Source organism: Eurypyga helias, unplaced genomic scaffold, assembly GCF_000690775.1.
Source record: "Eurypyga helias isolate BGI_N326 unplaced genomic scaffold, ASM69077v1 scaffold11605, whole genome shotgun sequence".
Lineage (NCBI taxonomy): Eukaryota > Metazoa > Chordata > Aves > Eurypygiformes > Eurypygidae > Eurypyga > Eurypyga helias.
Window position 1 is genome coordinate 6,960 of NW_010252141.1, and position 18,085 is coordinate 25,044.

General features: G+C 36.8%; 1 pseudogene; it reads right to left on the reverse strand.

Moving 5' to 3' along the window:
• Positions 1-248: 248 nt before the first annotated feature.
• Positions 249-17,028, reverse strand: LOC104510113 (annotated as a pseudogene).
• Positions 17,029-18,085: the final 1,057 nt, after the last annotated feature.

Here is an 18,085-nt window from a genome sequence, read left to right on the forward strand (position 1 = left end):
AATCATAGATATCTCAAGTTTGAAGGGACCCATACAGATCGTGTTCCTTATAGGAGCATAACTGTACAATTTCAGTTTGAGGTTTCAAGATTTCAACACATTTCAAAGTTTCAAGATTTCAGTGAAATAATAATAATTTCAAATAATTTTAAACTTTTAATTATGACAATAATTGGGAACAATCAATGCAGTGTGACGAAACAGTGCAGGTTGCACAATGTATCTTGTGAATCTCTTATGATCCCAGGTTATAGATTTAAGTTTTTGGCTGTGGATTCCAACAGTTTCACTTAGTTTATTTTTGCTTCTATGTGATCCACCTTTACAGGATGGTTCAAAATCATGATTCTTCTATGGTCTGTTCTGATTTTGGCCTTGCCAGCAGATGGACTCACACCTCAAATAAGTCTAGCTTCTCACCCACTCATTTTCTGCTCAAATCCTCCTTTGTACTAAGATAAAAGACTAGAAGTTGAAATCCTCTTTCCTCTGTCTGTAATCACTTGTTCCAATGGTTTCCAAAGGTGGAAAGCATAACAACCTGCAAATGCAATAGTAGCAACATCAAGTCCAAATGCTATTATAGTACTGGCCAGCTCCCGGTCCAGCTCTTTCCTTGCTGGCCACCCATGTGGACCATTAATAGTGGATCAGTATCAGCTGACCTTACAAGCCTTTCAAAGGACTGTGGCTCCTTTCATGATGGAGGAGGTGAAAACTGCTTCATAATTTAAATAAAGATAAAATATATTTATATGCAAGAGAGACTTTTTTTTTCTCTAGCAATCTACACATTAAAAGTAAGGATCATGGATGACAGAACATTATTAATAAAATGATTGACAATATTTTTTATTAAACTAATTTTATAAATCAAGGGTTTATGCAAAACATGCAAACTACACGTTGGTTTCTTTTAAAAAATGTGTTCTCAAAGGTCTGGGATTTCGATGTCTTAATATTTGGACTTTTTTTATTGTTAGTGATGATTATCATCTTTGCAGTGACTATTTCACTAGAAAATCTACTGAAATGCTGGTTATACTTTAGTTATAAGTGAGTTTCACCTATTAATCAAACAGAACTTGACAGTTGTTTACCAAGGATGTAATACCAGTATTATGGCTATATAGTTCAGACAAGAACTGTAGTGAACATAACTTGCACAATCAGAGGGAACTTCAAAAGGAAAAAAAAAACAAACCAAATAAAATTTCACCACATTTTGTTAGCAGATGTAGAGCATGATAGAACTACAACAACATTTATATTACTAAATTTACATCACCTACTTTCATGTGATGAATAGCAAAGGGGAAAGTTAGGTCAAAAAAATCTCAAAAATAAACAAAAAGGACACATAAAAGGAAAAGCAATTGAAGAAATCTGTGAGGAAACATACACTATGCTTTCAGTTAGATAAACCCATTTTTATAGTTTTTACATTAAGTAAATCCCTTATGTTAGCATAGACATGCTTCTTCAATGAACTGCTATACACACCGGGTAACAGCTACAATGATTTCGAACACTAATGAATTCATTTATTAAAGTAAACAGGTATTAGCCAAGTCATGCAGCATGATTGGCAGGTAGCATATCTAAAAACCTGAATACCATAGTATTGAAGCAGATCAGAGGAAGCAGCTGTTTCTGGAAGATAGGCAGTTAAGCTGTCTATATGAGCAACTGAATTAACACAGTATGTACAGTCCTGACTATTGAAGAAAGCAACAGAAATGTTGATTTGGGCAATACAGATCAGCCAATAAAGCAAACCCAAATTAAATGAATAAATTATACAGCTGCACCTGGAAAATACACTGACAAGACCTGTAAAGCATATAACTACCAACAAGACAATGTGAAATAGTAATCCTAAATGCATAGTACATTTAAAGAAAACAGTCCATGAGAGTCCATGACTGTAATAGTCATATTATTTAGTATTGTTCAGCCCTCATCTTTCTATTGTTTGATTTTTTAAATTTTATATTTAAAAGATAATAATAAATTATAATACTGATTGCTTAGTTCTTGCTCAAGCAAGACCTTACTGATTTTCAGATTCATTTGGACAAGTAATGTCTGAAAGATGATGTCTATAGTAGGCTTATAAATAAGTAAGAGAAAAAAACAACCAAACAAAAAACCAAAACTAATTCCAAGAACAAGTTTTTCCAAAGAGCAAGAATTACTTGTCATATTTCCAGTATGGAAACTGGAATTTATTTCTGAAGGACCAAATGCTGGCAGAATTGAAATGCCTCCTGTGCTGCATTCCGCACAGTACAAAAGAGAGGCTTCAAAAATCATTACCGGCACTAATTGAAGATGGATGATTAGTGCTAGAGAATCTATATCAAGAAGAATGGAAAATGTTGAGGAATTGCCAGTCTGACACCTACATTATTTACTGTACTTTCGTGCCAGAGGGTCAAAATGTACTTGTAATTTTTGAGAGGCTTGCAAAGTCAGCTGATACTGATCCACTATTAATGGTCCCCATTGGCCCAAATACATTATTGCCACCTGAAAATATGGCCATAATAGGACCCAAGGGAGAATACAGCAACAGGGAAAGACAGCAACAAAGCAGAAGGACACAGGCGTCAGATCAAAGGCCCTTTATATTTATTTTCAATATGCCTAAATAAAGTAAGTATAAAGATTGAAGTTAAAAATAAAATACAAATCCCTCATCTTTTTTTTTTATAGAATAAATACATGTACCTAGGCAGTTGAAAAGAAAAAAAAATGTACTATTTATATTTGTTTTATACTCCAGTGTCATAAGTGAAGATACATGGAATGTGTGGCTCCACAAATAGGAGAACTTGTGTGCAAAATCTTCAGAAGATGAACTGTTTTCAAAGGGAGACACCACTTCAGAAGAGGTACTAACGATCAGATTCATCTAAACATGGGCGTGTTCAACATAATTAGAAGATGTGAACACATGGTGGATACAACAGAAGAATCACTACCCTCCACCTTCTGGCTAAAGTCTTGCCAATACACCCCAGCTTTCTAAAGGTGCAAACAAAAGCTACCTGTCAATTGTGCTTTTGTAAATGCCCTTCATAAAAGCAGAGAAAGCATCACACGTATGCCCCATAATAATTGGGCCTACCAAGGAGATACTGAGAAAATATAGGAAATATAAGTAATTTAAACCTATATTTTATTAATATAAATTAAATAAGGGTGCTAAAGAATTCTGTAATGTACCAGTATTGTATTAACTGTTACTTACTGACTTTAGTACATCTGTTGACTGGTAAGTAACCTGTCTCCAAACCAAGACCTCTGGAAAAAGCAAACAGCTGCTAGTACTGAGGGGATTTTATGCCTAATTGTTCACAGGATCAAAAATGCAAAGCAAAGTATTAAAAATCTCTAAAATATATTCACTGATCCATTCACTTTTAATTGCACATTCACATTTGTACTGTAATCTATAAGGTCTGTAACCAATAAAACTGATTAACTGACATTTTATTACATTTGGTCAGCCAACTCTTTTCTTAATTTTATAAGAGATCTAGTAAAGGATGTGTTTTCAATGAAAATTTCCCCTACTGCATTGCCTCAGTAGCTTAACTTGGCAGAAAATGCATGAAATCAGCAAAAGCAAAAGAACATAGTAGCATTTGGGAATGTAGAAAATGCTGCTTAACCAGCATCATTGCTGTAGCTGCCTGCAGGCTAGTTTAATTAGGCTACAATTCATATGCAAGAAAGTAGTTTCGCAATTACTGTCAAATGACCAAATCTATGTATAAAACCTAAGCAGGATTATGCATTCCAAGTAATGAACCATAGTGAAATTGACTGGGATTTGTTAGCTGAGACACTTACTTGGCAAAAATTAACAGTAAAATATATAATAAAATAAATATGTGTATACTAGACATTTTTAAAGAATACATCTCAGTTTGCTGGATATAAATATAAATTTTTTATTAGATGCATATACTGATATTTCTACCAAATCATGCAGCCATGTTTGTATGGATGGGAAAGCATAATTACCAAATTCAATTATAAAAAACATATGCTTTTTAGCAGAAAAATTATCAGAAGCTTAATATTAAGGATTGACCATAAGGCTGCAAGAAGTAGGTTTCTTTTTTTTGTTTGTTTGGTTGGTTGGTTGGTTGGTTTGGTTTATATTTCCTTCTGTTTTCTATTATTTAAAAATTTCAGTGATAGATTTTTTGGTTATCTGCTTTAGTGGTGGCACTAGATATTTTTAAGGCACTGAAAATTATTCAAATTTCTATTTGATTGTACATAATCTTTAAAGAAAAGAGATTTAATTAAATATCTGGGGAGCAAGGAGTTGTGTGTGGTTTTTTTTCTTTAAACCAGCATATTATTGAAATTAAAAGTGTTGAATTAAAATACACTTATTAAACATAGAAAGACCAGAGGATATAATTACTATTCTGAATGTATATGTTTAGGCTTATTGCCAATATGCCTACATTTGAAATATTTGCCTAATACTTATGATCACCATATATTTAAGTGCTCAGAAAAAATTATCGTATTGGGGAATGATTCCAGAATAATTACTAAGCCAATTTCATGCTTTAGAAACAACTTCTCAAGTAAGTATTTCTCAAGAGCAATAATATAGGATAAGAAGTACAGTAGCAAATAAGTCATGAAAATAAGACAGAGATTGGTGGTGGTGTTTTTTTTAGGTTTGGGGTTGGTTTTAGTGGTGCTTTTGGGGGCGGGGGGCAGGGTGTTGTTTTTTGTTTTTTTTTTTAACTATGTGGAACAGTAGTAAAATTTGCCAGAATACTAAGAGCGGATGATAATTTATATTATCATAGAATCATAGAATCATAGAATGGTTAGGGGTGGAAGGGACCTTAAAGATCATCTAGTTCCAACCCCCCTGCCATGGGCAGGGACACCTTCCACTAGACCATGTTGCTCAAAGCCACATCCAGCCTGGCCTTGAAGACATCCAGGGCTGGGGCATCCAGAACATCTCTGGGCAACCTGTTCCAGTGCCTCACCACCCTCTCTGTGAAGAATTTCTTCCTGACATCTAATCTAAACCTCCCTGATTTCAATTTATACCCATTACCCCTTGTCCTATCACTACCGGCTCTTGTAAAAAGTCCTCTCCCAGCACCCTTGTAGGCCCCCTTCAGATACTGGAAAGCTGCAATGAGGTCTCCTCGGAGCCTCCTCTTCCCCAGGCTGAACAAGCCCAGTTCTCGCAGCCTTTCGTCATAGGAGAGGTGCTCCAGCCCTCTGATCATCTTCGTGGCTTCCTCTGGACTCTCTCCAAGTGGTCAATATCCTTCTGATATTGAGGGCTCCACAGCTGGACGCAGTAGTGTAGTGTATATGTGTAATATATACTGTGTATATATTGTACTATTCCAAACTTTAGTTCCTTCCTCTTCTACTCAACCGATAAAGAGAATTAATATGTACAAAAATACATAACATATTTTGACTTTGGCTGTGCAATAAGTGGACAGAGGGGGGAAAAAAAGATAGAAAGGACCACTGATTATGTAAGGTTTAAATCCCGATGAAGTAAAAATTTAACCTTCAAAATTGTTAGCCACACAGACAGCCAAATTCCAAGATGAACCATCCAACTTTCAATGTATTATTAATTTTTTAACTTTACTTTTATTACTAAAAATTAAATACTTCATTAATTTTAATCTACCTTTGACCCTCAGAAATCTCTAAACTGCTTCTCAGAATAGCTGTATACTGAAATAGCCCACCTTTGAAAGTATTTTCAGTGGAATTAAACAGCTCACTTGCTATGAACATGATATATGACAGAATGTTTTTAAGGGTGTAAACCATAACCATTTTGCTAAGCTATGGAGTGAACGCAAGGTTTTCCACTCCTAACAGAATTGGCAGCTGTACGGAAAAGGACTAGCATATTTGGCAGACACTTAGTATCCTACTTAGTTACTCTTTGGCCTGAAGACAGCAGTCAAACAAAATGTTTTGGCAAGTAAATGTTCTGCTTTCTAGCCAGATTTCTCATCAAAGTGCTTCCTACAACTTTTGTAGTAGCAGTTTCTTCATTGTTACTGATTAAGTAATTGGCAGATTTGAGGTATCTCTCTTCCATGAAGTAAATTTTAACAATGCTAAGTTATTCCACTTACTATGATGTATTTTCTCCTTATTTGTTCCAATAAATTAGGGTCTGTTATTTTAAATAATGTTATGGCAAACTTCCCAGACCAGATGTCTGTCAGCAGGAGTAAAATCTGCTTTGGAAATTCAGAAAAAAAAGAACAAAAAAGAATCAAAACAGCTAGCTAATGTGGAAAAAAAAAGTGGAAAGAAAAAGACCAAACCTGGGATTTACTTAATCTTCTTTTATAACTTTCTGTCTTCTATATTCCTTCAGAAAATCTATCATAGTGTTTGAAATGCTGTTTTCTATCTTGTTAATTGCTTTGGTACACATTTGAAAAGACCATGGCTATATTAGAAAGTTTGAAGAAATAAACCATATGCAAATGAAATATTAAAATACTTTGAAAAATACAGAAAGTTTGAAGAAATATTAAAATACTTTGAAAAATACTCAGTTATTTATAAACTTTTTCTATAGTGTTTGTACCTACAACTACAGTGAAAACAGATCTGCATAAGCAGTGTTTTCTTACATATTTTTGTAATCTCATTTGTTTAATTAGCAACCATGTTGAAATATATCCGTTAATTGATAGTTACTGAAGAGAATTGAGGAAAAAATTTCTGACTTCAACCATTGGCTGAAGAAACCATACTTCTGAGATGAAGTATACCTATAAACCTTGAAACACTGGACAACAAAAAGTTGTACCTATAGAAGCCCTTCTTGTTGGCCTTGATGTCCCTGGTCAGGTTAAGTTCTGTCAGGGCTTTGGTTTTCCTAACTTGATTTCTGACCTCTCAGAAAACTTCCTTGCAATAGTGGCAGGCTACCTATCCCTGCTTCCACCCACTGTAGGCCTCTTTTTTTTTTTGCCTCGCTTTGTCCAGGAGACGCTTGTTCATTCACACAGGCCTGCAGCTGCTTTTACCTGACTTCCTCTTCACTGGGATGCATCGCGCCTGAGCTTGGAGGAGAAGGTCCTTGAATAATTGCAGCTTTCTTGGGCCCCCTTCCCTCCACGGATTCTTCCCAAGAAACCTTCCCAATCAGTTCCCTGAAGAGGCTAAATTCCGCTCTCCTGAATTCCAGGGTAGCAAGCTTGCTGTGCACGCTTGTTGTGCCCCCTCCTTGCCGCCGTGAGGGTTCCGAACTCCACCATTTCGTGGTCACTGCAGCCAAGGCTGCCCTTGAGCTTCACATCCCCCACCAGTCCTTCCCTGTTAGTGAGAAAAAGGTCCAGCATTGCTGGAGGAAGGACATCAGCCTTCCTCAAAGGCAACAGTTAGTGTCTTTAAACTCTCACAGTTTAAAATGGAATAGATATACTCAGAGTGATTTCATTTCTCTTTCTGCTGAATCAGGTAGATAAAATTAATTCAGCAAGAAATATTGAATTAGGATTTTCTTTTTTAATGCTATATGATGTACTTTCAAACAAAACAGGTTTCATTGAAAAAACAAAAAAATCCAAAAAAAAGTTTAAAAAATGCATTAAAAAAGAATGTGTATTAGGAAACACAAATTAAATATTAATAAATTTTAAAAATATTGTGATGGGTTTTTTTTATTTTTCTCAGAGCAAATATTTTCTTTAACCAAAATTAACATTTTTCTTATATTCTCTTCCAAATGTGAAAAATACCATTTCTGTTAAAATTTAACATCTTGTTTCATTGTTTTATTTCAATTTAACATTTGAATCAAGGATGAAAAATAAAAGAGTCACAATGATTTACAGATAATTATGTAGTATTTTAATGAGAGATTTCAAGTGTGAAGAAGAGTCAGGCAAATAGATGAATTGATTGATAAGAATATTACACATCACTTGATATTTCAACGTTAATTGTGCGACAAGTACGCTACCACATGCACCATTCAGATATTGTCTCACATTTTTTCTATATATATCTATTGAAACATGCCATCCCTCCTTTCTCACCTAGCATCTAAAACTTTTCCAAAGAAATCCACAAACCATACCTATAGGCAAGAAGTGAGGGTGCACCTGTTGCCATCAGTAGGCATACTCAACTCTAGGGAATAGTGTGCACCATCTCAATCTGAATCTATCCAATAATTAATCTTCTTTCTTTTTCTCCTTCATTTTTATAGTATTGCATCATGGGTTTTTTTGCTACACAGTATTTGTGAGACTTGGTTTTAGTTCAATAATACACTGGTTGTAGGAAAATTAGATAAGAATGTCTCTAAAAAATTCCTGAATCAATTTTGAGTACAATGTCAGCACAGATGTGAAAATACTACATTTTCAAGAAATTGTTTTTTATACCAGTAGTATTGACATACATATTCTCTGAAAACAAACAAACAAACAAAAACCAAACAAACACAACAACAAAAAAACAAACCTCTTGAAAATGTCTGTAAGACACATAAATAAATATTTTGTGTAGAAACAACATTATCTAAGAACAATTCATTACCAGGAACAAATAGGTAACAAAGAAAAATATTATAGCATATCTGGTAAGACCTTTTACAAAAGGAACAGAAGCAATCTTATTCTGCATACTAAGACTGAAGAATTTCTTACATACTTGATGGAATTTTTGTCTGTGAAATAAGCTCGTAACACCTCATTTTTTGGAATGGAAACGATACTTTCTCCTGTAATTGAAGGTTATATTAAAATGCAGTTTGAGAGGAAAAGCTGTGAAAGCTTTTCTTCAATAAACCCTCAAATTATGGGATAAACATTAATAGATTTCTACACCTTAAGGTGAGTAGAAACTACATAACCATTCAAGTATTTTCTCTGTAAACAGACCTTACAGTTTCCTCAGCATATAATTTGCAGGACATACTTCCAAAAGATACAAGGAATTATTTTAGTCTTCAGGTCATGATGATCTCACAATCTCAGCTGGAAAGCTCTTCTGTCTTTAATCCACTCGCAGTTACAGCTAGGAAGTCACATCTCATTTCTGATTTGTATTTCTGTGTTCCAGTTACAGCTTTTGGAACTTCTTATGACATTGTTAGAGATCTGAAGAACTTTCTTCAGCGCAACTTTACTGAAAACCATTTATCCTTGTAAGAAGTTTCTGAAGCTCAGATAATGTATCTTCATACTGTAATGGCTTTATGCCTTTTTTATTTTTATGTCCCTTGTTTGGGTACTTTGTGGTATTTTCACTTCTTGAAGTATAGAAACACCATCCTGTAATATCATTTCCACCTTTAATAAAGATCTGAATGACACTGAATTGAAAATATAGATGTAATTTCTAGTGAAAATCTATTCTATGAACTACTATAATTTGAGATTTGTTGAAATATTCTTTATTTTTAAGACTGTAGCAAGAAAATAAACCAAATGCAATGGAGAAGCCCAAACTATGCCAGCAAAGGATTTTAAATCTAACTTTCCTACAATTAAGTAAATTCAAATGATTTCATTAGATCTAGTTTGTATAGAACAATTTAACCAATTTATTTTTAACAGACTTTTTGTTGTCTGTTATGGTTTAACCCCAGTCAACAACTAAGCACCACACAGCCACTCACTTGCCTCCTCCTTCCCCCAGTGGGATGGGGGAGACAATCAGAAGAAAAAGGTATGAAAAGCTATGGGTTGAGATAAGAATAGTTTAATAATTAAAAAAAAATACTATTACAACAACTGAATAATAATAATAATAATAAATGAAAAAGAAAACAGAAATAAAAAAAAAAAGTGATACAATCACTCACTACCCTCCGACCGATGTCCAGCCAGTCCCAAAGCAGTGAGAGCTAGAGTGAGAGAGACCCCATGTCCAATTTCCTCCAACTTATATAATGAGCATGATGTTATATGGCATGAAATATCCCTTTGGTCAGTTTGGGTCATCTGTCCTGTCTGTGACTCTGCCCAGCTTCTTGTAGACAAGAAGAAGGGAACACAGGTGCAGTATGAGAAACTGAAACAGTCCTTGTCTTAATGTAAACATGGCATGGCAACAACTGAAAACATCAGTGTATTATCAACATTCTTCCTAGGACAAATCCAAATCATAGCCCCATGTTATCTACTGTGAAAAAAATTAACTCTGTCCCAACCAAAATCTGCATATTGTCATTCTGGTATAATCACCACAGTATTTTGTTCAGGACAGAAAATATGTAGTCCCAAGTGGTATGCTTTCTTGCTCTTCAAAATATCAGAATTGCTTTGGAAGTCCTTGAACCTTTATAAACCATATGACTTCGAGATTTGTTAAAGTTTTAACATTAATGACAAAAATTCCACAGCTAGGTATATTAGGGATCTTGGATGAAAATTGTTCAGTATTATTGAATTAAAAATGGAGAATTTTAGCAAATGATACTATCATTAAATACATTTGTGCATAAGCCTGAAGATAATAAATTCCTTACAAGGAAAATTAAAATTACATGCTAACATTTTGCTATCACTCTAACAGGGAACAGAATAAGTTCTAGTCTTGTAAGGCTTATATTAAAGTACAGTTCTGCTGACAAATAATTGTCAGTGAGATAAAATTCACATTTTTATCTACTGCAGGGTTTATCTTAAGTCTGCTGTGAAATTACTAAGTACACAAGAACTTCCCATCTATCACTGAGTAAAACAGAGTAAAATTCAAAATATGCTCTCTGAGATTTTATCTGCTTTATACACTGTCGCCAAGTGATTCTCATCACAGTCTGTGCTTTCTGAGAGAACAGTTATTTCTGGTGCAGTCAACATGATGGGCCGTTCCCAGGTATTACTCAGGTTAGTCTATGAAATTACTGTTTCTAATATGTTGACAAAACCCCCATTTTATTAATGTATGACATTGTGGGGAAAACTACTTTAAAGCAAAACTAATTTTTTTACCCACTCCAAATACAAGGAAAAAACATGCAAAGGTTCTATTCTTTCAAAACAAAACAAATCAAACCAAACCAAAACAAAAAAAACCCAAACAAACAAACAAAAAAACACCAGGATGATGCATTTTAAGGCCCACATTTTAATCTATTTTAAGTCAGTCTTTTATGTAATATCCTCCATAAAATAGAACCCAGATACACAGTATGGCTAGTTTAAAAGTTCAAGTAGAATTACATAGCTACTGTTATAAATAAATAAATAAATAGAAGTAGCAGCTTTCTGATGAGTGTATGTGCAGGTCACATGACAAGTAGTTCCATCTCATTAATTTTTCACCTTGTTATTCCCATAGATTTCAACCTCCCAGAAAAGAGTCCAGTGTCCAACAACCTACTTCTGACAATGACCTGTGAACTGGGTGGATGACAGGACAAAATACTTGTCTTGGATCACTGAGCCAGTTCAACAACTCAATTTTCATAACTATTACCTCGAATTTCATTCCAAGCTTTTCATTCATTTTCTCACAGGCACTGGTCACAGTCCCACACTTCCACTGGTTTCCAAGCCAAACTCTTATCCTTTCTTCCTTTAAGAAACATCAGAGACTCCTTTCCTGTTGTAAATTCCCTTTTCCCTCCAAAGGGATGAAATCAGGGAAGGCACCGATTACAACCAATATTTATTAAAACACCATTTATTAAATAAGCTGCTGTATTTAAGAGCAGATAACTGTTTGTACAACACATTCACATACCCCTTCCTGTAATACATGCAGACACATATATTTGTGTACACAGAATTACTAATTGTTACTTGTTTGGTGCAACAGCTGTCAGGTCAGCCCTAGCTGTTTATGCAGAAGAGGGTCACAGCGTGGCTGCTAGGTTGGTTTTCATAAAGTCCCTCAAGAAGGTCCTCTTTTCATCATGTGTTTATATCATCCTGAAGTATTTGCATATAGCAGCCACTACCTTCTTGGATGTGGACTGAATTATACAAACCCAACATCGATACTGGTATTCATTGGTGGCCTTGGACAGAGGTAACAAAGTACTGATGTTCTGAGTTCATCTTTTCTTGTGGACTCAGCAGGACTGCTGGTCTCCAGGGATTTTCATGTATTAGGTAGAGACTCTCACATACTACCTCTCAGCATTTATTTTTCCACTTTTCGGCCTACTATTTTCTGGTAGTTATTTTTCCATCTGCACCTGTTGGCACCTGTGAAACCCATTCACAAAAATTTTCTTACAAGAAGTGGAGATCTACTCACAGTCCACTAATACTAATGTCTTGGACAAGTTTCCAGATGCTAAACCAAGTGTTTATCTTACACTGAGCATTGTCCTGTGCGCAATATCTCATTTCTTCCTCCAGCGCTATGTAAGGTCCATTCATAATGACTCACAATTCTGTGTATGCTTATCACACCACCAGCCTTTATCTACCATACTTTAACTGCCTCTTGCCCTTGGCAACTGTTCTTCATAAAGCTGTGGACTTCAATTAAATTCTTCAGCTCGTATTAGGAAAAAAAAGGTAGAAAAACTTCCACTGTTGTTTTGTAAAAGCTGTGAGGGGCTGCTCTTCTCCCTGGAAGGGAAGGCAGAGAAAGAGAAAAAACTTTACTCCCAGAAGGGCACAGGAGTTCTTACTTTGCCACCAAGAACTTTTACTTCATTGCTACTTAACTATAATACCAGTAAAATATGCGTTCATATTACTTGTTAAGATTAATGACTATGTGACAATATTCCAGGCACCAGTGTTGAACTTGGGTAACAGTATGTGACAGTACTTCCTAACTAGCAGTGGTGAACTGTCTGTAGTTTTTGCTTCTGTAGCAACATTTAAAATCTCAGCCTATCATTGGGGAAGACCCTCTTTGTGGACTGTGTTATAGATACAAGTTTCCTAGGTATCATGTGAGTATGAAATACCTGGAGACAATCTCTAGAGTATACATTAACGTACATATATTTGGTGCCATATGTTTGCAGCTGCAAAAAAAAAAAAAAAAAAAATTAATCTTATTTTCAGCCATGGTTTATTTGCCTTATGTCCCTAGTTACCATGTATAGAGTAGGATCCACAACTGCATCTCATTATTCACTGTGCACTAAAGTATTTTCACTCCCATAATTTGTCACTCATGTCAAGGAACAAAAAAGACTATGACTACTGTCTAAAACAAGATTCAATATTGTTATACATCTAGGGCAGTATTGTCATGTAGAGAATGGAGTGTATCAGAAAATGAAGACTTGATTTCAAGGTACATCTTCTCCACAACTTAGTAAATCCCCTAAGTGCTGTTAAGAATTATTCCTTGGAGGGTATTCACTTTATTATAGGAATCCATAATTAGTTTCTGATGTTGATTCTTCCTATAATTAAAAAAAACAATTTCACAACTTCCAGAATTTTATCAGGATTACAGGGATCACTTCACCTTCCACTTGAACACTGGCTGCATAACATATCATGGCTAGAAACTCTATAAAACTGTTGTGGATAAAGGCAGACAACTTTATTCTCTTCTAGGTTTGCACCAGGAAGATATTTGTCTAGATTGTTATAATGAAAAATACAATGAAGTAATGCAGTATTTATTCAAAAAACACATTAATATTTCATGTGTCTAGTATTTCTTCAACCCACCCCATTTTTTTGCACAGTCACAGAAATATTTTGAACATACATTCTGGTTAATGACAAAGGATTTTTGGTTGCAGTTTCCAGAGTTTCCATATAAATTGAAGGATAAATCTATTGCTCACTTTGTTCCATCTGCTAAGCAGACTGTATTTTAAGTTAAAATTAAATTTGAGGGATATGTATTGTTTTAATAGTCTAAATTTTAGTGTAAATATGAAAGTACAGCTTTAAGCCCATTAAGAGGGACATATGGAAAATAACACAGAAATTTTGCGTGCTGTAAATCTTTCATTTGTTTTATTGTTTAGCTATTGAAAAAGCAAATCACAATTTTTACATGCTGCACAGATTTTAGGTATCTCTAAGACCGAGCTTTCCCCTAGATAAATTCAGTTTTCCTTCACTCATCAGCATTATTTATCTGAAATAGACAACTTTCTTAATTCAGCACTCAGCAGTACTGAGGAAATATTGATCTGCAAACAACTGCTGACACAGTTATTTTGCTTAAGCTGCATGTTTACTGAACTGCAAACACAGCAGTATTAAAGGCATATATAAGAATTGCTTCTACCACACACACACACACAAAAAAAATCATAAAAACCACTTTATATAAATGGCCCTGCCTGTGTTACCTTCTCTTTCTCTCATTTTTTTAATAGTGAATATAATGCTATGAGAAATTCTCCTCCAATAATTTCATTATATTTTTCTTTAAGAAGGATAAGATGATTACTAAAACTGAAATTTCTTTAAAGAGTTATTCCTATAGTCTTGGAGAGATATTTCACAGGCACCTTTTTTTTTTTTTTTTTTTAAATCCCAGTTTACAGAACTTTAAAAAATCTTCTAATAATTAAGTCTTGGTGAACCAGCCAAATACTTTGTCATTCATAAGGTCTGCTCAACTTTGATATATTATAATAATAATATTCAGATTTAATAGGTACATCTCCATAGAAAGTTAGCAGAAACATTACTGTTGATTCTAGAGAAGAATTAAATTTGATCACAAGTGAAAGTCCGTAAAATTTGTTCTCCGTAACTTAGAAGGGAAAAACAGTTCTGTAGGAATGTAGTATTTATAGAGAAAAAATATACAATCCCATTAAATGTGCACACAAATAAAAAGTGCTAATTTTTGAATACCGAGACATTTAGTATCAGTAGCAGCAAATGTTGTCGTGGTTTAACCCTGTTGGGCAATTAAGCACCGCCAGTCACTCTACCACTCCATTCCACACTACCACTCCCAGTGAGGAAGTGTCAGAGGAAAAACAAGGGAGCCTTGTAGCAGTTGAGATAAGAACTATTTAATTATATAAATGAAATTTATGGGGTTACTAGCAATACTATTGTTAATAAGTAATTAAAAGAACAGAAAAATAGAACAAATTATAAAGGATCTCACCACCCATGGACAGACACAGACAGATTCCAGGACAGAAAACAAAAATAAATTCAAAACTCTGAGGAGAAAAAAATCCCCTCCCTGAGCCCGAGACCCGAGAGCAGGGGGGAAGAAAACCTCCAACCGCCCCTTCCCAGAGCAATCTGCCCCAGAGCAGTCTGCCTGCCAAAAGATGCTACTTGTCTCCTAATCAACCCTCATGATGTCCAGACAAAGATCGCGCTGCCAAGAGAAGAAAAGATGATGCTACCAGCAAAAAAATACACTGCCGGCAGGAACCTCTGGGTCAACCCCCACCACGCCTTCCTGGTCCAGCCTCTGCAAGCTTCCCCCAGGGCTGCTCCCAGAGCTGCCCGCACAGGGGTAACAGTGACCACTCAGCTTGATGTATCATGGAATGAAATAAAATCTTATAGACTGGACCTAGGAAAGCAGCTCATCGCTGCCTGGGACCAGGACATTATCCACCCCTTTTTTCATACCATTTACATCATGCTCACATCCCACACTATTCCATCCATATCCCACCCCCCTTTCCCATCCCATACCACACAGATATCATTACCTTTGTCTATGGACCATCTTGGCAAAATGTCGATATGTCCATGACTTCAGGTTCCATCAGGTGTGGGGGTCACTCAGGACAGGAAAAGGTGGAAGGGTTGGGTGGGATCGTTGGGTGCCGAAGCCAGCTCAGGCCAGGTCACTGCTGTGCTTCTGGCAAGGCTGGACCTTTGTAGGGTGGGGTGGTTTCTGCCATAGCGATTGCCAGTGACATAAATCTCAGAACAGGGGTTAGTGGCAGCGATTTATGTCCCTCATGCACTGTAACCTATGGGCACCTTTCTCCCAATATCAAATCCCCTGAGGTACGCAGTGGACTTCCCCATCTTCTCTCATTACCCACCATGTGCGCCCAGGTCCTTGAGCAAAAGCAACCCCATGGATGAGTTTGCCTTTTCCCAAGGTGGGAGTAGCCCAAACTGTTTTTCCCAGCACAGTCTTAGCATGTACTACAGGGATTTCATCTCCTTCTACAGTCCACAGAAGGTTTGAGTGTGCAGGGCCAGCTCAATTGACGGATCACCCACCTGGTATTAATTAACTAAGCGGCCTTTGCTAAGTTGGCATTCCAATTTTTGAGTGTTCTACCCCCCATTGCTCTCAAGGTGGTCTTTAACAGTCCATTGCACCACTCGACTTTCCCTGAGGTAGGTGCATGGTAGGGGATGTGGTACATCCACTCAATTCCATGTTCTTCAGCCCAAGCGTCTACAAGGCTGTTTCAGAAATGAGTCCCATTATCTGATTCAATTCTTTCTGGAGTGCCGTGTCACCACAGGTCTTGCCTTTCAAGGCCCAAGATGACATTTTGGGCAGTGGCATGGAACACAGGATATGTTTCTAGCTACCTCATGGTTGCTTCCACCATTGTGAGCACATGGCATTTGCCCTGGGGGATTTTGGGGAGGGTGATGTAGTCAACCTGCCAGGCCTCCCCATTTTTATGTTTCAGCCATCGCCCCCCACACCAAAGAGGCTTTACCCTCTTGGCTTGTTTGATAGCAGCATGGGACGCAAAGAATCTCGGTTAGTACGATACTGTTGCCGCTGCAGTGTTGTGTTAATGATTGGCGCCTGTTGGTATGCAACCTTTAGGAGTCCCACAACAGAAGGGTCCTGTGAGAGACCAGGTAAGACAGAGAGCCGCTCAATTTCATCAGTCTCTATACCAACTATCCCAGAAGCCCACCGGTACCTTTTCGGGTTCTTAAAATACCCTCTCTTGAGACAGTCTATGCCAAGGATGCATGGGGTATCTGAACCAGTCACAATGGGGTGTGTTTGCCCCTCCTTCACAGTCAGGCTTATTTCAGCCTCCAACACAGTCAGTTGGTGAGAGCCCCCATTCACACCAGAAATACTGATTGGCTGTATTCCCCTATAGCTTGGTGGCATGAGGGTACACTGTGCACCTGTGTTTACTGGAGCTCTGTATTCCTGCAGCTCTGATGTGACAGGCCATTGCATGCATATAGTTCAGTAAACACAGTTGTCCCTTTCCTCCACCTGGCTGTATCTCACCACCTGTGGACCGACTCATCCCAGTTCCAAAACCAGCAATGCGAAAAATAAATCCAAAACCCTGAGCCCAAAAATGAGGACGGAGAAAACACCCTCCCTGAGCTTGGAGCTGAGAGCAGAGAGAAGGAAACTTCCAAACACTCCCCTATTCCAGAGCAACTTCCTGGACAAAAGATGCTACTTTTCTGCTAATCACCTGCCGTGAGGTCCAGACAAAGAGGACACTGCTGAGAGAAAAAAAAAAAATGGACAAAACTGCGCTGCTAGCTGGAATCCCAGAACCAACCCTCCCTCCTATACACACATCTTCTGGGTCAAGCGTGTGCAAGCTTCCCCCCCGCCCATACGCAGCACTGCTGGTACCGGAGTAAGAGTGACCACTCAGCTTGATGTATTATGGAATGAAACAAAATCTTAGAGACTGGAACCAGTACAGGACATTATCCATTTTGCTTTATACTGGCTGTAATCTTTGCCTTTTGTTTCGTTTACAAACTAAATCTTAATGGCTATGTGTTTTATACCATTTTGTCCAGGAAAACACTGCAGGCATTTTATTGGCTTCCTTACACCTGTATGACATGTCACAAGGAGTGTTCTATCTGGCTGATAGTTACTGTCCTGCTGACCTTAGAGCATCTTCAACAGTGTGTCTTTAACACTTGCTGTGTGCATGTCCACCGCATTTATTCTGTTATTCCACTACACAGTTGTACATTATCTAGGGACTAACCTAGATTACCCTTCAGTAGCCATATACAAAATTCAGAGCCCTGCACTTGTTTCTTCCTTACATCTCACTTCTCCAGGTCTGATGTCTTTGTCCTGACTGTAGGTTTTGTAGAATCATAGAATCATAGAATGGTTTGGGTTGGAAGGGACCTTAAAGACCATCTAGTTCCAACCCCCCTGCCATGGGCAGGGACACCTT